Source organism: Callorhinus ursinus, unplaced genomic scaffold, assembly GCF_003265705.2.
Source record: "Callorhinus ursinus isolate GAN/ISIS: 27379988/994484 unplaced genomic scaffold, GSC_fseal_2.0 scaffold1, whole genome shotgun sequence".
Lineage (NCBI taxonomy): Eukaryota > Metazoa > Chordata > Mammalia > Carnivora > Otariidae > Callorhinus > Callorhinus ursinus.
In genome coordinates this window covers 21122209-21144654 of record NW_027397063.1, presented here as the reverse complement: position 1 = coordinate 21144654, position 22446 = coordinate 21122209, and the positions used below count along the sequence as shown (strand labels likewise).

The window sequence follows — 22446 nt, the reverse complement described above, 5'->3', positions numbered from 1 at the left end:
AGGCACCCTTGTCCTGGCAAACAACCTCAGTATATATACATGGTTTCAACAGCAGCAGCTTGACCAAGACAATATTAAAGTGGAAAATTACAAGGAGCCTAGAATAAAGTTATAACGGATATCAAGAAACTCAGGAATACCAATTGCCTAGACCTGAAGGCATACGGGGGAAGGTGGCTTGAGTTTTATTCATTTATTTTTCACTGGCCCTGTGGCAGGTCCCACCCTGGTGTTAATATATTTTTATTAAGCTTCCCAGCTTCCAGTGGTTCTAGCCATCTACAGAGTCTATAGTATGAGCTGTAAATATGAAAACATAATCAGTATATAATGCCTTCTCTTCTTTCCTCCTATTGTGCATTATGAACATCAAGAATTCTTTTTTCTTCAACAACAATCTGGTATCTAAGAACTGTTCATTGTGATTATGATCTATATAGCAAGCTTATATATATTCAACATTCATGTTTTCTTCCCCTAGTAAACATACCTTGAAGCTATATTAGGAATAGAATACTTCATAGCAGGTGTTGAGAGTTAGATAAGGAAGAAGAAATGGCTCCTATCTTCCTGGAGCTATAGTTTAATGATACATATTGACAGATAAACATATACTTATTTAACATGTGATGAGTGCTCTGGTAGGAGGGCTCTCTGACTCTACTTCAAAGAATCTACATACTATCCAATATTTCTACTTTCTCCTGTATCTGAGACCTTTCCTTCTTTTCTGGATAATTCTTTTGTTTTTTAAATATGTTCAAATCTCTTTGTATTAAAACATGTCACTTTATCCTATTTCCCCTTAATAGCTGAATTTCATAGATTTGTCTGCCCTCCCAATTTCCAATTCTTTACATTCAGTTTGTTCATCAACATTCAGAAAGCTGGCTTCAACTCATCCCCCTCCACCAAAATAAATGTCACAGCTTTTGTAAAAATCCCTAGTCATAAATCCAATGCACACTTTACAATCTGTATCTTTTTTGACCTCTGAGCAATATTCAATAAAGCACACTTTCTTTCAAAACATACTTTTTCTTTGCTTTTAAGTATTATTTTTCTCTTCCTAGTCTGATTGCTCTTCACAACATCCTTTGCAGCTGAGCATTCTCTACCAAGACATTAAATATTTTCTTAAAGTTCAAATATAGGCACTCCTTTTTTTGTCACTGTACCACCACTATCCAATAGAAATATAATGTGAGTCATAAATGGCCCATGTATAATTTTAAATATTCTAGAAACTACATCAAAAGTGTAAAAAGAAACAGAGGAGACTAATTTTAATAACAATATAGCCAAAATATTATCATCTCAACATGCAATCAATATAAATAATTATCAATGAGATATTTTACATACTTTGTTTCCTACTAAATTTTCAAAATCTGGTATAATTTTAGCTTCAGACTAGCCATATTTCAAGTGCTGAGAAGTCCCATGCCATTAGTGGTTCCTGTATTGAATGGTATAGCGCTGATCTTTAAAGAGCTGCATGATATCATATTTCCCTATGGTTTTAATTACCACTTCAAAACCCAAACTCCAAAATATCTATATCCACCCCAGACCTCTCCCAAGTTCTATATATTTTACTGTATATTTGACATCTCGCCTGGGGTGTCTCAAATTCAATGTGCCTATGTTCAAAAGCATGGTCTTCCCCTCCTGACTCAAACTTCCTCCATTTTCCCTTATCTTAATGAATAGCATTATTATCTATATAGTTTTTTGCAAGGTAGAAACTTACCTATCTTGATAATTACCTAACAGTAAGCTTTGATAATTTTATTTCCTTTGAGAAGCAATCTCATCACCTCTTTCTTCTATTCTAGCCTAAATTAACATTATCTCTAGGATGGCAACTTAACTCCCTGGACAAGATCTGGTTCCTTGTTATATGCTTCCTTAATTCTCTGATCCTTTTTTACATAGCACTAATCACAATTTATAATTAAAATGTATGCCTGGGTGGCATAGTCAGTTATGTCTGACTCTTGGTTTTGTCTCAGGTTGTGAGATTCAGCCCTGAGTCGGGCTCCATGCTCTGTGCAGAGTCTGCTTGAGTTTCTCTTTCCCTCTCCCTCTATCCCTCCCCATACTCTCTCTCTCTCTCTCTAAAATAAATAAATCTTTAAAAAAGTAAAATGGGGCACCTTGGTGGCTCAATCAGTTAAGCGTCACCTTCGGCTCAGGTTATGATCCTAGGGTCCTGGGATTGAGCGCCACATCGGGCTCCCTACTCAACAGAAAGCCTGCTCCTCCCTCTCCTTCTGCTGCTCCCCTTGCCTGTGCCCTCCCTCTCTCTCTCTGTCAAATAAATAAATAAAATCTTTAAAAAAATAAAGAACTTTTAAAAAGTAAAATAAAATGTTTGATTATCTTGTTCATTTACTGACAAATTATGAAATTGTAAATTCAACAAGCAAGAACCATGCCTGTTTTGCTCACAGTTGTATTGCATGATACTTAGCAGGTATCTTGTATATCGTAAGTACTTAATAAATACTTGTTAAATAAGGAGCACTTAATCCAGTATTAGAGGGTCAGGAAAAATATGTCTTTTTTACAGGGATGGATTTACCATCAAGCAATTTGGTCTTATCTAAGTTAAAAGTGCATTTGTCTTCAATCTAAATCCTACTTCTAGGAAATTACACCATAGAAATATTCATGTTGGCAAGGTATGGAAATTATTCACATTACTTCAGTGAATATTTTCTGCCAGGATAACCATTTTACCTCTATTATGTTACCTAATCTTCCTAACTCTGTGAAATAAATACTATCACTCACCTTTTACAAATAAACAAAAAATACAGTCCAAAGAAGTTAAATAACTGACTCAGTTCACATACTGAGTAAAGTAGTGGGGCCATTAATTGACTCAGGCCATTAGATTTCGGAAACCTAATTTTTTTTAACCACTAATCTAACATTGCCTCTTATCATATATAATATTAAACATTTTCCAACTGAAACTTCCACAAGCAGGAAAATGACTAAATATTATATGCTATATCCATGCCATGGAAGAAGTACAGTGACATCATATAAAAGAAACACAAATGGGAAGAACACAAAAACATTAGATCCACAGAAAGATTTCAAAGGCATGTTGCTAAGTGAATAAAGCAAGTTGCACACAAACAGAAGTGTGGAGGCAGAATTCTGGACTTCATGTTCACCTCTGCCTGGTGTTACTCCCACAAATATGTTTCCTTACACGGCAAAGGGGACTTTGCAGATGTGTTGAGTGCATCGAATCAGTTGACCTTAAAATAAAGGGATTCCTCTGACTTATCCATGTGGGCCCAATGTAAAAAACTCTTAAAAGCAGAACTTTCTCCTCGCTGAGGGTAGAAGGGAAGTCAGAGATATTTAAAGCATGAGAAGAACTTGACACACTGGTGTTGCTTTGAAGTTAGAGGAGCTATATCAAAAGACATGGCAGCCTCCAGTAGCTGAGGACAGCTCTTGGCCAGTGGCCAGCAAGGAAACAAGGATTGCAAATCCACAGCTGCAAGGAACTGAATTCTGCCAACAGTCTAAATAAGCATTTTCTTCCTCTCAGTCTCCATGTAAGAGCTAAGCCTGGCCAACATCTTCATTACAGCCTTGTGAAACCAAAAAGTTAGAAACTAGTTGAGCCATGCCAGATCTCAGATCTATGTAAGTGTGAACTAATAAGTGTATGCTGTTATAAGCCACTATATTTGTGGTAATTTATTATGCAGCAATAGAACATTAATACAACATTCAGTACGATCCCTTTTTTTTTTCAGTATCTGTGTGCTCATAAAAATGTTTGAAAATGTACAGGAATAGGACTGGAAAGGTAAACACAGTATTGAAAATATATTTAACTCTAGATAGTCTTGAGGTTGCAGGAAGCAGATAAACAGTGGTCTTCACATTTAATTCCATATAGGCATTTAATAGTTGACTCTTTTATCTGCATGATGGATTTGTGTATGTATTATTTTGAAACAACAAAAGATAATGCTTTAAAGTATGGTGATTCCATTGAATTGGAAATCAATCATGATGTTTCTCTTCCAAACTGGTATTCTAAAATCAATCAAGATGCACAATATCATCAGTCAGTTCCTAGACACAAAAACAAATCAAGCTGAAAGAATTGCCCAAGGATTCATGGTTCCAAGTAACTGAATGATGAACAGTCACAGAAATCTGTTCCACTTGATCTTCTCAATACTCTTTCTGGTTGTTAAAGTTCAGTCATGACCCCATGAGCCCAGTGATTTTTGCAAACCTATACAATCTGGACACTTTTGAAACAAAATAAGAACCATCATCTTTAATCTTCTCCCTCACCTACAATTGAAAACTACTCTAACAAGATTGCTGACAATTTGGCCAATATATCAGTGAGAGAATCCATGGCAACATAACCAAAAGGCTACAGAAGCAGAGCAATTTCTGCCCATGGAATCTGCCAGTCCTAAAGAACCCCTTTCTCTCTCCCTCCCCCTTCTCCTTCCTTATCTTTTTCCCTCCTTTTCTTCCCTTCTGTTCTTGATGAGTCATTTTCCTAACCATTTGAATAAATGCAAAAATTTATAGAAAGACAATAAAATTTGATAGATTTTAAACAAGTAAAACATACATTTTTGATATGACTATGAAATTCAAAGGATCCTATAGAGTTTATAAAAGTTAGTTCTTTTATTGTTAGCCATTTTCTCCAAGCATTCTAACGTTTCAACTTCAACAACAAATATCCACCGCTTTTCAGTCAAAATCAGCTAACTGTAATTTGAGACATTTTCTATAATTTAGCTTATTCATATTTTAGAAAATCTCATGAGTAGAAAATATATGACAGAAAAAAATGGACCTGCAGCAATTTGGTAATTATGTTTTTTCAGCACAAAATGCAGATCTATGCTCTTCACATAAAACATAATGGGTGTTTAGAAGTCAAGGAGTCCACAGAGACACTACAAGGACTAAATATATTATCCTTAAAAACTAATTCTGTCATTTATGATTCATAGCCAACTCCTTAAGTAAAGTTACAGATTTTCAAATTATCCCATTGAGAGAGATAGAAGAGGAGAAAAGAAAAGGCCAGACTCACATCTGTCTCTGCAGCCAAGGAGTTGCAGTAATAACCAACTTTCTCAGTGGCTTGCTAAAAATGCTATTTTCATCTGTGTTTCCTAAAAGCACCTCTTTTGAAGAAAATCCACATATCATTTTACTTTACTGTATGCTGGAATGAAAAATAGATGCCCACTGTCAGCCAGCTATATTGATTACGAGTGAAAATGTGATCATTTTGCATTGACTTGCCCCAAAGCATTGCGTTCCATCAAAGCAGCAGAAGGAAATTAATGCTTTCATATCGTGCCTAAGAAAAATATGAGATGTTGTTCACTTTGCCCTCTAGACAAAGAGGTATATGCAATAGCTGAAAGGTAATAGCTTTCAGAACATGAACTCAAGACTTTTATTAAAATCATTATTTAATGCACAAAAAATAATGAACCTACCGCTATGGCATTTAAAGCAGCCATTTGCAGTCATTACCTCTTAGATGATAAGGTTTACTTTGTTAAAAGTCAGTAATTCTCAAATCAAAATTATGTCCTTGTTTCATCTAGATTATGTGTCTTAAGTGATAACTTCTTATAAATACATACCAATTGAACAGTGTGAAAGCAATGAATTGGTCATGATAGGAATTATTTGTTTATATTTTATTTGACTTCTATTTTACCAACAAAACTATTGACTTTACTAGTCTTTATAGGACACCTACATTTGGCCCAGCACAACTCTTTAAATACAGATGGATCTATAGAAGTTGGCTTGCATAATTATTTTATTTATTATGTTATCAGTGGTTACTGTAATACTGACTTTAAAATAATGCAAAGGAATTGCATTTAAAAATTGCAAGTTCTAAATACCAAAAATCATACTCATAACATGTAAAAATCTAGAAACAGATATTTGACATTCTGATGAATTTGTATCTTTGAAAATGTAGCTAGCTTATCAATAATATCCTCTATAGAGGATAGAGTGTATACTTCTATATATAATATAGATTATAATATATATATAGAAGAAGTATATAATATACTTCTATATTATATATAATATAGAAGTATACACTCTATTTCTTAAAACAGATTTTGAAATTCAATTCAAATTCCTAGAAGTAGAAATTCAATTTCAAATTTGCAAAATATTTGATGTAAAATTGTGGAGAAAATTGGAGATTATTTCTTTTTAATCCTGAATATTGTAATAAACCAAAGGTTATGATATTATTCATACATATGTATATGATGATACTGGACCAGACACATATATATGAAGATAGTGAACCATACTCTTCAATATAAAGAGATACCCATTAGTTTGCCTCACCTTGGCAAACTAATGGGTAACTTTCAGCATGTCAAATAATGCTATGTTCTTCTACATATCAATAGATGAACTTTAGAGAATTTTTCTTTGTTGTTGTCCAGATTTCCAAGATGTCCTTGTGGAAATAAAAATGAGCTTAATTCACATCTTCTAGGTTACCAAACCCAGCTTACCCTTTTATTAGCTACGTGATTTTGGAAAATTTTGTTAATTTTTAAGCTAATATTTATCAAGGACTTATAGAAGGTCACCTTCTTTGTGAGATCCTCCTTGACACACTTTTATTTATTTGTTTGTTTTGTTTTAATTCCCACTGTTAAACCTCCACTCTGATATGTCCTATCTTTCTTTCCTAATCAGAATACTTATCACCACCTGCCACATGCACACTTTCGGCTATTACAATGCTCACTAGAGAGTCTCCTTAGGTTTAAATAATATTTAGACTACCACATGACATTGCAGAAACCCAGCTATGCTGTAAGGTATTGAAGAACCACAGCTGGCCAGCAAGGCAGCACCACAAACTTTTCTCCACAAAAGTCCCTGAAACCATTCTTAGAACAGTTCCACTGTCCAGGGACCATTTGGGTACAAGGACATGAGGGACAAGGGTTTTCCTAACTAAAAGCCTCATATCTGAAAGAAGCCAGTATTTCTTTTAACAGTTCTATGACCACAGCACATAGGGATCCCACAAAGAACCAGAGTCATCACATTCAGGAAAGCCCAAAATATGGCATTTCTAATGCACTGATATAGCTCCTGTATATGTCCTACCAGTCCAGATTCAATTGCCTAACTGGGGGTCATTTTTCATCATAAATAATGTTGTTGAATTATAATTGACAATCTATGCTTATTAGGTTTCTAGGGCAACACTACTGAGTGTGAACCCAAGGTCAGAGTCTCATGTTGCAGAGAAAGAGTTTTATTAAGTGTCTGCCCACAACTATTTCTTCTAATGTGTTTTGCACTGAAGGGTAAGCATGACGAAGGTACAGAAGTTTGTATGCTTGTTCCTACTGAATGTTGATTAACTAATCTCTGTAATGATACCTGAGACACAAGTTGAATTGTCATATAAATAAATGTCTCAGTTTTCTTTTCTATAGAAAAAGATAAAATGAGACAATACTTGGGAAACACTTAGCACAGGGCCTAACATATTTTTAATGCTCACAAAGTGCTAATTGTTATTATCTTTACTATTACTGTCAGTAATTTAAAGAAATTCAAAAAGACAAAAATCTAAAATAAATCAAATCAATGAAACCAAAAATAAATAAATGAACATACCCAAATATATTAGTTTCCATTGTTAAACCATGCTGAAAATTCTCATATGTATTAGTAAACTTCTTGTTGGGGGCAATTTAAACAAAATAGTATTATCTCTTTCTGGAATAACAACATAATTTCCCCATAAAATACATCCATTTCGGGTAGTTTTCTTTTTTTTTTAAGATTAGCCTGATGCTTTTTATTTTTCAAGTGCTTTTCTGTTGGATATTCTTTTCACCCAATTTATGTTGGCTAATTTATGATCCCAAAGTTATTGAGTCATTTAACCTGCAAGTGGGAGTCAGAATATTTTCTTAAAGTATAATTAATTATAAAGGTGGCCTAAGTAAACCTGAGATTTATAATGGAACATTGTTCAACATCACAGGATTCTCAGAACCTTATGACTGTCTACTAATACTCCAGCCATGTTGTGTGCTACATGCATGGGGAAACAATTACTTGTGGAGACCAGTCAATAAGGGTTCATTTTAGCTCCCTGGAGGAAAAGATAAATTTGTTATATTGAATGAAGACATTTCTTTAACACCTAGTAAACTTCAGTTATGTATTACAATTTGATATATGTTCAGTTCAATGTTTGGTAAATTATTGTTCTAGAAAATTATTAATGCCATCAATATCTTCAAATTGATATTCTACATTTTTGTTTCTTCAGTTTCTATTCTTTATTTTGCTTATGTGTATTTTTATGGTTTTTTTCTCATTAAATTTGTCAGATCATTATCTTGTCTTTGTTTATACATTAGTGAGTCTTGGGGCATCTGGGTGGCTCAGTTGGTTAAGCATCCAATTCTTTATTTCAGCTCAGGTCATGATCTCAGGGTCATAAGATCAAATACCCCATTGGGCTCCTCACTGAGCATAGAGCCTGCTTAAGATCCTCTCTCTCCCTCTCCCTTTGCTCCCACCCCCCACTTGCATGCAAGTGTGCTCTCTCCCTCGGGGCACCTGGTGGCTCAGATGGTTAAGCATCTGCCTTCAGCTCAGGTCATGATCCCAGGCTCCTGGGATCAAGCCCCGTCGGCCTCCCTCCTCAGCGGGAAGCCTGCTTCTCCCCTTCCCACTCTCCCTGCTTGTGTTCTCTCTCTGTCAAATAAATAAGTAAAATCTTTTTTAAAAAAAGTATGCTCTCTCTCTCTAAAAGTAATAAAAATAAAAATATATATATACATGAGTGAGTCTGTGTGTATGTGTGTGGTGTGTAGCACACTATGTGTCTTGTATATCACTGAGAGCATATTTGTGGTACACGTACATACAGTTTGGCATAAATAGTATACATTGTACTCTGGATGGAGTTTTATTTTTATCCCATAAATTTTGATACTCAATGAACCCATTATCTGAGATCCTATATAGCAAAGAATAGATTATTGCTGATGGATGGATAAAGAAGATGTGCTATGTACACACACACACACACACACACACACAGTGGAATGTTAGTTATAAAATAGAATGAAATCCTGCCATTTGCAATGACATGGATGGAGCTAGAGGGTAGTATGCTAAGCAAAATAAGTCAGTCAGAGAAAGACAAATACCATATGATTTCACTCATATGTGGGATTTAAGAAACAAAACAATCAAGCAAAAAGGGAAAAAAAGAGAGAGAGAGACAAACCAAGAAACAGACTTTTAATTACAGAGAACAAACTCATGGTTACCAGTGGAGAAATGGGTGGGGGAATGGGTTAAATGGGTGATGGGGATTAAGGAGTGTACTTGTGATGAGCACCAGGTGTTGTATGGAAGTGTAGAATCACTATGTTGTACACCCAAAACTAATATTACACTATATATTAACTAACTGGAATTTAAATAAAATCCTTTTTAAAAAGAATAGATTATTGCTTCCTTCACAAATAAACAACCACTGAATTTTCATTTTTATTATTTGGGTTACAATTTGAGTCAAAATGTTAGGGGTCAGCTCAACATACACTTATTTATCTTATTTAGTGTTGCAGGGATGTTCCCAAAAATGTTTTTTTCTTTTATAATTACTCTTTCATTTTTCTTCATTAGTAACAAATTTTTATTATTGAAAATAAAAATAATTTGTTTCTCTCCAGTACTTCATTAATTTTCCCTGTTATACAATGAGTCTTTTTTTGTTCACAAATCATAATTTGTCTCAGCTTATTAAGTTTTATTCTATTGTGTCTTAATTATTACTTATATCCCAGGTGTTCTGATGTCAACTTAAGAAACAAAGTTAAATGTTTGGATCATTCTTTTCTGTCCACCATATTAGCTTCTCCTTTTGCATATTTTGCATTTTAGTCTCCTCCCCACTTCTTAAACATTATGGAAGAGCTTGAGTGTGCCTGCTGTATCATTTTTTCCTACAATTTAATTCCACTTCTTATTACTTCTCATGTTGGCATTAATCTTGTGATTATTGTTTACATCGTATAATTTTTACTGCCACCTAACAGCTCACTTTATATCAGTCTGTTTTCTATTTCGTCTATTTTATTTCATGAATTCCAACTTAGCTGAATTTTATTGACATTACAAAGCATCTATAATTTACTTTTTATTTTCAGAAGAAGGATTTCCTTCAGTATCTTGAAAGCAATATTTTTTAATCATGTTGTTTGATTTATGGTTTCCCTTGCTCACCTATCTATTTACCCTTAGATGAGCAATGTTTATACAGTCTCCTTGTTTGGTAACAGAGGCTAAATGGATTCTCCTTTGTGGAATTTTGTAGGCTTCACTGTACCGTGGATATAATGTGATAGTCTGGAGAAGACTTAATTCTCTTGCTAGATAGAAATAGAGCATCCATCTCCCAAGAATCTTTTCAGCTTATTTTTTTTTCACTATTGACTCTACGTCTTTGGAAATAAACAAAAATCCCCAATGTATTTTTTATTTAGTGGCATTGTGATGGGGGGGGAGTTGTTCCAAAAAAGTATTAATGGGGGTTGCTTGCTATTGAGGATTATGAGTGCCTTGCTCCATTCATCTGGTCACTGAAAGTCTTATCCTTGTAAGGTAGGTACACTGAATTGACAACTTTGAGGGACTCGACTTCAGATTTTTTTTTTGAGGGGTCCATTTGTTTGTTTCTTTCTTTAGATTTGTGGGTGTGTATATGTCCGTGAGTGTGTGTGTTTACATTTTTCAGTGCATTTCTACCATTCTTCCTCAGGGCTTCCACATGTCTGTGGTTATTAGAATTTTTTTTGTTATCTGGCATATATTTGACCAATAACTTTTAATTTCTTCACAAATCTGAGCAGTAAAATCAGACACCTTAGATTGATGGTTTCTTAACCAGAAAGCCCCACTGATATTTCTATGTTGTTGTAAATTCTTATACTCATGAAGCTGACCAAGATAGTCTGTGAAAGAGACATTCATCTTAAAAGCTGATAAACAAAATAGTGTAAAATGTTTTTTTTCCCAAAATTATCACTATCACTCTTTGTACTGTATTTTTCTCCTATACAGTCACTTATATCTCTAATGTAAACATTCATACAAATAAAAATACATATAATGGCTTTTCCCCCTTAACTAAAATAGAAAAACCACCATGAGAGAAAGCCCCAACTGGGTATTTTAGAACATTAACTGTTGAAAAAATTCCCATTTGAATTTTTGGGAGGAATAATGGAGGACCTTTATCTTTTTAAAAAAATTACAAAAACTTATACATATTTAACTATATAATGATACACATCCTAATATATTATGTCTTATATTATATGTTATATATGCATCTATAATCATTATATATAATATATTGTGTATAATACATTATAAATATTATTTTTCAAGCTGGCTTATGTGAGCTTTCCATAAATATTTGCCATATGCATGTCTGACAGAAAGGAAATCTTATGAATAACCAGTGCCAAAATCTCTTCTTGGGGGGAAAGATAATTTATTTTAAAATGCTATTTTAATGTCTACTTGTTATAGAAAAGAAAGGGCGCCCAGAACACAAGGCACATAAATACAAGATTGATCACATATAAAAACAAATGAGGATGCAAGCTGATGACATCAGGGACTTTCCATACACTAAATTTTATGATGGACAGAATTTATAACATTTACATAAAGGCAACAGAAACACAATGATGATTACACAAGGAGACAAATATAAAGACCAGAAAACTCAAATCAACTGTCTTTGTTCAAATCAAATTTACATCTCAAAAGTATCCCAAAACAGGCTTAATCAACCATGTTTTACTCAACAGAAAAGGGGGAATAAGTTTTCTACATTTGGGCTGCAATGCAAAATACCTTCATAAGTAGCATGATAAATAAAAAGTGATTTGAGGAAGATGTTTTTAAGAATGCAAAAATGAAAGTCTTCAGTGATTTCTATCTAGAAAATACTCTAAATTGCTCTTTTGTCAAAGTTGTCTGAGTCACTGAATATGTCTGCATTTTCTCATTTTCAAAATGGGCAAAGAACTCTTAATATCAGTTCTTTGGGAAATAATCTCACAGATTAAATATGACCTGATAAGTATTCTTTTTCTTTTTTTTAAAAAAGATTTTATTTATATATTTGAGAGTAGAGAGAGAAAACAGAGAGAGTGAGAGCACAACTAGGGGGAGGGACAGAGGGAGAGGGTGAAGCAGAATCTCTGCTGAGCAGGAAGCCCGATGCTGGGCTTGATCCCAGAACCCTGGGATCACGACCCAAGTGCAAGGCAGATGTCAACCGACTGAGCCACCCAGGCACCCCAACCTGGTAAGTATTCTTAAACAAAGGATATATCACTAAAATGAAATTTTATAAAGTAGATAGCTAATCCTTCACAAATTTCTGCCCTACAGAAATCAAGTTCAAAAGGTATGCATATGGGTACCTGATCACTTACCTAGGGGTACCCAGATAAACTCTAGCAAAGAGGAGATGACTGCATTAAGAAAATATAAATCAGATTTCCTAATTCTTTAATTTAAGGCAAGCAGTTATGGCACTAGCCATTACTTTTGATCTGAAAAATCAAATCACACAGCTATTAAAGAGAAAAGAGTTTATCAGATTCCATAATGATTAGATAGCTATTTAGAATCAATGACAGAAAGATAAAGGGAGAGCTGGATTTTCTTACTCACTTCTATCATCAAACTAGCAGTGAAATGAATTGAGAGTTTGGACAACTCAAAGTAAATTTATACACACATACACATTTTAATTAAAAAATTGTATTTTTTGGAGAAGTTTTAGGTTCACAGTAAAATTGAGTGGAAAGTACAGAGTTCCCACATACCTCCTGTCCACACATGTACATTAGTTCCATCAATATCAACATCTCCCACAAGTGGTACATTTGTTACAGTTGATGAACCTACATGGACACATCACTATTACTCAAAATTCATAGTTTATATTATGATTCACTCTAGGTATTGTATACTCTATGGGTTTTGACAAATGTATAATGGCATTTATCCACTTTGTAGGATATATAGAATAGTTTAACTGCTGAAAAAATCCTGTGTTCCACCTATTCATCTCTTCCCTGCCCACTCTGATGATCACCAATCTTTTTACTGTCTCTGTAGTTTTGCCTTTTCCAGAATTCATAAAGTTGGAATCATATAGTATACAGCCTTTTCAGGTTGGCTTATTTCACTTAATAATATGCATTTAAGGTTCCCCCATGTCTTTTAATGGCTTGATAGCCCATTTCTTTTTTGTGTTGAATAATATCTCATTGTTTGTAAATACCACCATTTATTAATGCATTCATCTACTGAAGGACATCTTGGTTGCTTCCAAGGTTCTGCAACCATAAATAAAAGTACTATAAACATCTGTGAAAATTTTTGCATAGATATAATTTTTCAACTCCTTTGGATAAATATCAAGGAACATGATTGCTGGATTGTATGGTAGGAAAAGGTTTACTTTTGTAAGAAACTGCCAAACTCTTCCAAAGTGGCTATACCATTTTGCATTGCCACCAGCAAGGAATGAGAGTTCCTGCTGCTCCACATCCTTATCAGCATTTTGCAATGTTAGCATTCCAGATTTGGATCATTCTTATCAGTACGTAGTTTCTTACTGTTGTTTTAATTTGCAATTCCCCAATAATATGTGATGTTGAATATCTTTTGAATTATCTTTTCCTATGCTTACTTGACATCTTCTTTGTGTGTTATCTGCTCGGGTCTTTTGCCTGTTTTTAAATCAGGGGGTTCATTTCCTTACTGTTGAGTTTTAAGACTTCTTTGTGTATTTTGACCAAAAGTCCTTTGTCATATGTGTCTTTTGCAAATATTTTCTTCCAGTCTGTGGCTTATCATTCTCATGTCATTATCTTTTCCAAAGTTTTTAATTTTAATGAAGTCTAGCTAATCAATTATTTCTTCCATGTATCATACCTTTGGTGTTGTAGCTAAAAAGTCCTCACCATACCCAAGGTCATCTAGGTTTTATTCTAATAGGAATTTTATGTTTCACATTTAGGTCTATTATCCATTTGAGTTGATTTTTGGGAAGGACATTAGGTCTGTGTCAAGATTTTTTGGCCAGTTCTTGAAACATGATTTGTTGTAAAGGCTATTTGTGCTCCATTGTATTACCCTGACTTCTTTGATAAAGATCTATAATGTTGTCTATAATCATGGAGGTCTATATCTGGGTTCTCTATTCTGTTCCATTGATTTATCTGTCTATTCTTTCACTAATACCAATACCATACCTTTTTGATTACCATAGGTCTGTATTAAGTCTTGAAGGCAGGTAGTGTCAATCCTCCAATTTTATTCTTCCTAAACATATTGTAAAATATTCTGTCTTTTTTGGGGTGCTAACTTAAATGATAATGTGCTTTTAATTTCAAATCCCACTTGTGCATTTCTGGTATATAGGAAAGCAATTGACTTTTGTATGTTAACCTTTTATCCTGCAACTTTGCCATAATCACTTATTAGTTCCAGGAGAGGATTTTGGTTGTTACTGATTTTTTTCAGTTTTTTCACATAGTCCTGTACTTATTCTTGATCTTGGTGGAAAAGCTTTGAGTTTTTCACCAGTATGATGTTAGCAGTAGATTCTTGTAGATACTCATTATCAAAGTTAAGGAAATTTCCCTCTATTCCTAGTTTACTAAGAGTTTTTTTCATGGCTGTGTGTTGAATTTTGTCAAAAGCTTTTTCTGCATATATTGATACAATCAGATGATTTTTTTAAAAAAATCTAAATCTGTTAATATGATGGATTATACTAATTGACTTAGAATGTTTAACCAACCTTGCAGACCTCAGATAAATTTCATTGGTCGTGTTGTATAATTCTTTTTATGGATTGCTGAATTCATTTGTTAAGTTTCGTTGAGAGTTTTTGCATCCATATTAATGAAACATATTGGTCTATAGTTTTCTTATAATGTCTTTGTCTAAATTTGCTATTAGGGTAATACTGGCTTCATAGGATGAGTAACAAAATATTACCTGTGTGTGTTTTGATCTTCCTAGTAAGACTTGGAGAACTGATATAATTTCTTCCTTACCTGTTTGGTAGAATTTACCAGCACATCTGGGTCTGGTGCTTTTGCAAATATTTTCTTCCAGTCTGTGGCTTGGATAGTTACTAATTACTGATGTAATTTCTTTAATAGCTATAGTCTTATTCAGATTGTCTATTTCTTTTTGTATGAATTATAGCAACTCATGTCTCCCAAGGAATTGGTCTATATAATCTAGGTTATCAAATTTGTAGACATAGAGCTGTTCACAGTATTCCTTTATTATCATTTTAATGTTCATGAGATCTGTGGTGATGCATTTTTTATTTCTGATATTAGTAATCCATGTCTCCCCCCACCCTCTCTGTAGGTAACCTACCTAGGAGTTTTTATTGATCTTTTCAAAGAACCAGCTTTTGATTGTTAATTGTCTCTTACTGATTTTCTATTTTCAATTCCATTGATTTCTGCTCTAATTTTTATAATTTCTTTACTTCTTTCTACTTTTGGATTGAATTTGTACCTCTTTTTCAAGTTTACTAAGGTAAAAGCTTACTGATTTTAGATCTTTCTTCATCTCATATATGCATTCAATGCTATAAATTTCCCTCTAAGCATTGCTTTCACTGCATTTCACAAATTTTGGTAATTTGTATTTTCATTTTCATTATTTAAAAACATTTATTAGTTTCTCTCACGATTTGTTCTTTGATATATGTGTTTAGAAATATGTAGTTTAATCTCAAAGTATTTTGGATTTTCCAGCTATTTTTCTGTTAGATTTCTATTTTAATTCCATTGTGGGCTGAAAGCAGACATTGTATGATACTTATTTTGAATTTCTTATGGTGTGTGACTCAGAGTGTGGTATAGCTTGGTGAATGTTCCATGTGAGCTTGAGAAAAATGTGTAATCTGAAGTTGTTGGATGAAGTATTCTACATGACATAGATATATAGCAAGAGATCAATTATAGCCAGTTGATTGATAGTGCTGTTGAGTTCAGCTATGTTCTTACTGAATTTTTGCCTATTGTATATGTCCATTTCTGATAAAGGGGGTCTTAAAGACTCCAACTATAATAGTGGATTCATGTATTTCTCCTTGCAGTTCTATCAGTTTTTGCCTTATCCACTTTGACCCTCTTTGTTAAGCACACACACATTAAGGATTTTTTTGTTTGTTTTGTGTTTTTTTGTTTCGTTTTTGTTCTTTTTTTAATTATTATGTTATGTTAATCACCATACATTACATCATTAGTTTTTGATGTAGTGTTCCACAATTCATTGCTTGTGTATAACAACCAGTGCTCCATGCAGTACGGATTATTGACTTCTTTATCCTATATAATGCCCCTCTTTATCCCAGATAATTTGCCTTGCTCTGAAGTCTGCTCTATCTGAAATTAAAATAGCTACTCCTGCTTTCTTTTTTTTTTTTTTTTTTGACAGAGCCTGCCGCAGGTTTATTTGTACAAAGAGCAAAGGAGGACACCAGGCCCATGCAGATAGAAGCCCAAGGGTCACACCAGTCCTTCCACCCTCACACTGACAGACACAAGCCTCTACACTGGAGCCTTTGTGGGGGCCTGGGCAACTTTGGGAGCTTGGGCTGGAGCTGGAGCTGGAGCCAGAGCCAGGGAGCTGCAGTCTGGGCCTTGGTTTGAGCCTTGCCTTGGACTTTGGTCAGCAGAGCCTGAGACCCTTGGCAATGCGGGCATGAGCACGTTTCCCGAGCTTGGGGTGAGCGATGTAGGCAAGTCGATTTAGCTTGCAGCTGTCGCCCTTTGGGATCTTGGGCTTGACCTCCTTGGGCTTGACAAGGGCCTTGACAGCCTCAGCACATGCAGTCATGGCCTTGGCATTGTTGGCCTGCATCTTCTTCAGGCCCTTCTTGTTGTGCTTCTTGGCAAAGGGCATGTTCCTCAAGAACTTGGGGTCTACCCCCTTAAGAGATCCGTATCTTTGTGACCAGGGTTTCTTGATGCCATTTCTGTGCCATTTTCATGACTGGTTGTGCGTAGTGTGGTTCTTGGACTTGGCCATGTCTGCACCGAAGACCACACAGGTCACAAAGCCCTGCTTTCTTTTGATTAGTGTTAGCATGGTGTAGTTCTTGTCTCTATCCCTTTATCTTTAATCCATATGTGTGAACATTTAAAATGGGTTTCTTGCAAATAACATATAATTGGATCTTGTTTTTTGATACACTCTGAATATTACTGTTTTTAGTTCATTGATATTTAAGGTGATTATTAAAATTATTGAATTAATACCTACCATATTTATTACTGTTTTGTATTTGTTGCCTTTGTTCTTTGTCCCCATTTTTGTCTTCCACACTTTCTCTGTCGTTCATGGTTTTAATCAAACATTTATATGATTCCATTTTCCCTCCTCTCCCAACATATCAATTATACTTTTTGTACTGTTTTTTGGTGGTTGCCTTAGAGTTTGCCATATATATTTGCATCTAATCTAAGCTCACTTTCAAATAACACTATACACTTCATGTGTAGTAAGAGTACTTACAACAAAAAATATTTCCAATTCCTTCCTCTCATCCCTTGTATCATTGCCATTATTCATTTCATTTATATATAAGAATACTTACACATTAGAATACTTCATTGCTATTATTCAAATATTTCATTGTTATTATTATTTTGAACAATCTGTTATCTGATAGATTAAGAATAAGAAAAGTAAATGTTTTTATTTTACCTTCACTTACTCTTTTTCAAATGCTCTTATGTAGTTCCAAGTTTCTGACCTATGTCATATTTCTTCTCTCTAAAGAACTTATTTTAACATTTCTCACAAGATAGATCCTTTTTTTTTTTTGAGAAAATGTTTATTTCTCCTTTACTTTGAAGCATAATTTCACATGGTACAGAATGCTGGGTTGGTGGGTTTTATCTCTCATCACTTATGTTTCATTTCACTCTCTTCTTGCTTGCATGGTTTCTGAAGAGAAGTCAGATGTAATTCTTTATGTCTCTATAGGTGTTTTTCCCCCCTTCTAGTGTCTTTCTTTTTTTTTTTCTAATCTTTGCTTTTCTGAAGTTTGAATGATTTGCTTAGGTATAGGGTGTGTGAGGGTTTTTTTTTCTTTTTTCTTTCTTTACTTCTTCATTTTTTGATGCTTAATACTTTCTGAGAATCCTGGATCTGTGGTTTGTTATCTGATATTAATTTGAAGAAATTATCAGTCATTATCACTTTGAATATTGCTTCTGTTCCTTTCTTTCTTCTCCTGGTATTCCAATTATGTGTATGTTTTACTTTTTGTAGTTGTCCCACAGTTCATCAAAGGCATTCATTTCTGGTACAGTGTTTTAGATCTCTAGCTTTTCTTTTTGAATCTTTCTCAATTTCCATCTCTATGGTTACATTTCCCATGTGTTCTTGCATGTTGTGTGCCTTTCCCCTTTCCCTTTAAATCCCTGAGCATATTAATCATAATTTTTAAAAATTCTCATTCTGATAATTGCAACATTTCTGCCATATCTAACTCTGGTTCTGATGTGTGTTCAGTTGTCTTCAAAGTGTGTTTCTGCCTTTTAGTATTCCTTCTAATTTTTTGTTAAAAGGCAACCATGAGGGGCGCCTGGGCGGCTCAGTTGGTTAAGCGACTGCCTTCGGCTCAGGTCATGATCCTGGAGTCCCGGGATCGAGTCCCACATCGGGCTCCCTGCTCGGCAGGGAGTCTGCTTCTCCCTCTGACCCTCTTCCCTCTCGTGCTCTCTATCTCTCATTCTCTCTCTCTCAAATAAATAAATAAAATCTTTAAAAAAAAAAAAAAGGCAACCATGATATACTGCACTAAATAGGTGTTTAATAATAAAGTGGTAAGGGATGGGGGAAGAAATAGCATGCTATAGTCCTATAAGTAGGTCCAAGAGTTTTGGGGAGCTCATGTCCCTGCTTCTGTGAACTTTCTTAGTCCTTCTCAGTTTCCTCCCACTCCCATTACATAGGAAAAGATGGCCAGAGGGGGCTAGATTTATGTATGTCCCCTCCTGCATTTGAGAGGGTTAGAGGTTGTTGGAGTTGGGTGTTTCTCTTCCTCCAGTTAGGTTAGGCTCTGGTAAAACAGTGTATCTTGACAGCAGGCCTTATCGAGAAACATAGGATGCTCTGGCAAATGTCAGATGGTTCCTTTTCTCCTCCCTCTGCCAGAAGCATCAGGGAATTTTTCTTCAATATATACTATGAAGACCTGAAGAGATCCTGGTGGTAAAACTCACAAAAGTATGAGGGCCCCCTATCGCTGGGTCCCCTGGTGTTTTTAAATTGCATAGTTGTCCACACTGAACCTCCAGTAACTCATCAATTACAGTTCAGATTTTCCTGCCCTGCACTGGTTCCTGTGGAGGTTGCTGCCAGTGGGTTTCTATGCCAGTTAAGTTGTGATTCTTTATCTACCTGTCTCTCTAATTTTGGGGAAATAAATTTTTCCTGTGACCTCACTTCTCTGATGGATCTAAGAAGAACTGTTAATTTTTCTATTCGTTATGTTTTTTTCCTTATCATTAGGATAAAGTGGTGATTTTCAAGCTCCTTAACAAGTTGAACCAGAAACCAGAAGTCCAAAATGTGTTTTTTATTTTAAAAAATCCCTTCTTAATTTACTTCTACTAAAAAATTACAATATGCAATGTTTGTGATTTTTTTAATTCACGTTTTAAAACTGATAACAAAAATTGGGATTCTTTGATGGAGAACTTTAGTTTTTTGTAAATCAGATTTAGGAAAGAACACAAAGTTGCATGGCATTTCTATAACACTTGACTAAAGTAGGACATTTTCTGAGGTATCTTTGAGAATGAATTACACACACACAGACTCATGCATGTAATATATATAATATTATACATGTACACATATATATACACATGTATATATATCAGCTAACATTATCGCATGTTTATTCTCCCATCTTTTGTATGTGCAACTCACTAGACTATTAGCCAGATCAAATATCAGAGCGAACTTAAAAATTATTCTCCAAATGACTCAATATAGTTAGATCTATTTTTATAGTTGATGAATCTTAAGAATTTTAAAAATATCCTTAAATATATATTTATATATATACTCAAATATATATGTATATATTTAGGGACTTTGTGTTACACAAACATTGAAGCAGATCATGGGTAAGTTTTAAGTGCACACTCAGCATTTCCAAGCACACAGGTGTTATATGAGCTTTTCTAACAGAAAAACGTCTAAAGATCACCTAAGTAATATAGCTGGTACTAACTTGGAAACATTCTGAATTCTTAAGTACTTAATTTTATTGTATTAATTTAATTAAGCTAGGTTTCCATATGTTTCACTGAATAAGATGTGGACTGGGGATTGGATGAGTCCATGGAGAATATCCTAATTGCCTCTTGAGCAGCAAGGACTATTATTAATGAGATTCTTTTCTGTAAGATGGAAATTCTTCAGTCTCTTTACATAGATATAGATAGAAATATAAACCCTGTACTTTTAAACTATTCTGTGGACATGACAATGAGATGGACTAGAATGAGGTAGAGCTTGGAGGGAAATTCAAACCAGATATTATAGTAGAGATTCTAATGTGTAGCCAAATTCTGGTCAAGACAGATGAGTAATATGGTATGTAATTAACTATAGGATTTAGAATAGGGTTGGGGTTCAAATTCTGCATCTGCACCTCGATTAACAATGTAATTTTGGATAAATTTCTTAATCTCTCTGTTCTTCATCTTCTGCATCTATAAAACGGTGATAACTGCCTCACAGAATTACAGTGGGGATTATATGATATAATGTTTATAAAATGTGTAACACAACTAATGGCATGTGATTTATGTATTAAGTAGGACTCTGAGAAAAGAAAGACCAAACAAGACGGCCAAAGTAACATAGCCATTTTTAATTCATATACCTGAAAAGTCTATATGTAGTTTTATGAACTTATTAGCAACTATTTTTTCTCTTGTTGTTCCTTAGGTTCATAGTCTTCTATTTAGCTTCATACTAAGGTTCTTACCTTTATGATTATAAGATGGCAGCAGCTGTTTTTCACATTCTCTCAGCAAAGAATAAAAAAGTGTCTGCCTTTTTCTCAAAAACCCCAACAAAATCTTGCATATCATTGACTCTTTGGATTTTTTTCCATGAAGATAGTAATCACTCCCGATCTCCTTATAAACAACAGGCTGGGAGTGGGGAAGGGACAGTTTTCCAGGTATAAGTTAGAATAAGCTTACCAATATATGGTGGCTTCAAAAGTCTACTTTACTAAGCAATTCAGAAGTACTATCATATGGTCGTCATTGTAGAGATTGCTGTTAATGGAATTTTTGTGGTCTATTTAAAGAAGAGAGAAAGGATATGCACCAGAGAAAGGCTACATGCTAACATGAGTTAAAGAGATACTAAAGATTCAATTACTGCTGCTTTGTAACATATAGAACCACAGGCAGTCTTTCAACCAGGAAATAAGTCATAGAGAGCAAACCATGGAAAGTATAGGCTTTAGAAACAGGAGGGACCCCCTTCAGATGCTGGCCCTGTCAGTCAACTGGTGAGGGACAGGCCATCACTATAGAGATATCACCATGGCCTTATGGTCACCAAAGAGACTGAGTTCAGTTGTCAGCCTACACAATTTTGATATCTAAAACCTTAATAATGTCTCCACTTTAAAATGCAAAAAAAAAAAATCCACAAAATATGCTGACCAAAAAAAAAGTGTTATTTTTTCATCTCCATCCTTTACTAAAAAAAAAAAAAAAAAAAATGTGCTTTAACCCCATGATGAATGGTGGTCAATCTCAAAGACTCCTAACGGTTTCTTCAATTCCAAATCTATAAAAACGTTGGAATGAAACAGTGGAATTTTTGCTATCCTTAATATTCATTTAAAAATTCTCAGTTTCTTTCCTGGTTTTAAGATTTTCCCCAATGTTCTAAACTTTACAGTATTTCTACTCTCTTCCTATGCTATTTGACTTTTGTACTTAATGTCTTCTACTGCCATCATTTTTTTGATCATTTATAAATCTCTACTTTAAACTCAGATCTTTCTCCCAAGTTCTACATCTATAATTCTATTGGCCCACAGATAAATGTTGTTCAGTATGTCTGATACTGACTTTATTATCTCCATCCCAAACTTCTCCCTATTACATTCTATCATGGTGATCATAATTCATCATCATAATTCATCCTGTTTCTCATGCTTGGAATGAAGGAGCTCCCTCTTCTATTTTTTTCCTTATCTACCATATCACC

General features: G+C 34.4%; 1 protein-coding gene and 1 pseudogene across 11 annotated transcripts in view; both read right to left on the bottom strand.

Moving 5' to 3' along the window:
* The window catches only part of ROBO2 (roundabout guidance receptor 2), a 1626757-nt gene that overhangs the window by 1459147 nt on the left and 145164 nt on the right, over window positions 1-22446 (bottom strand). The gene's annotated exons all lie outside the window — the stretch shown is intronic.
* LOC112821012 (large ribosomal subunit protein eL29 pseudogene) lies at window positions 16636-17224 on the bottom strand (annotated as a pseudogene).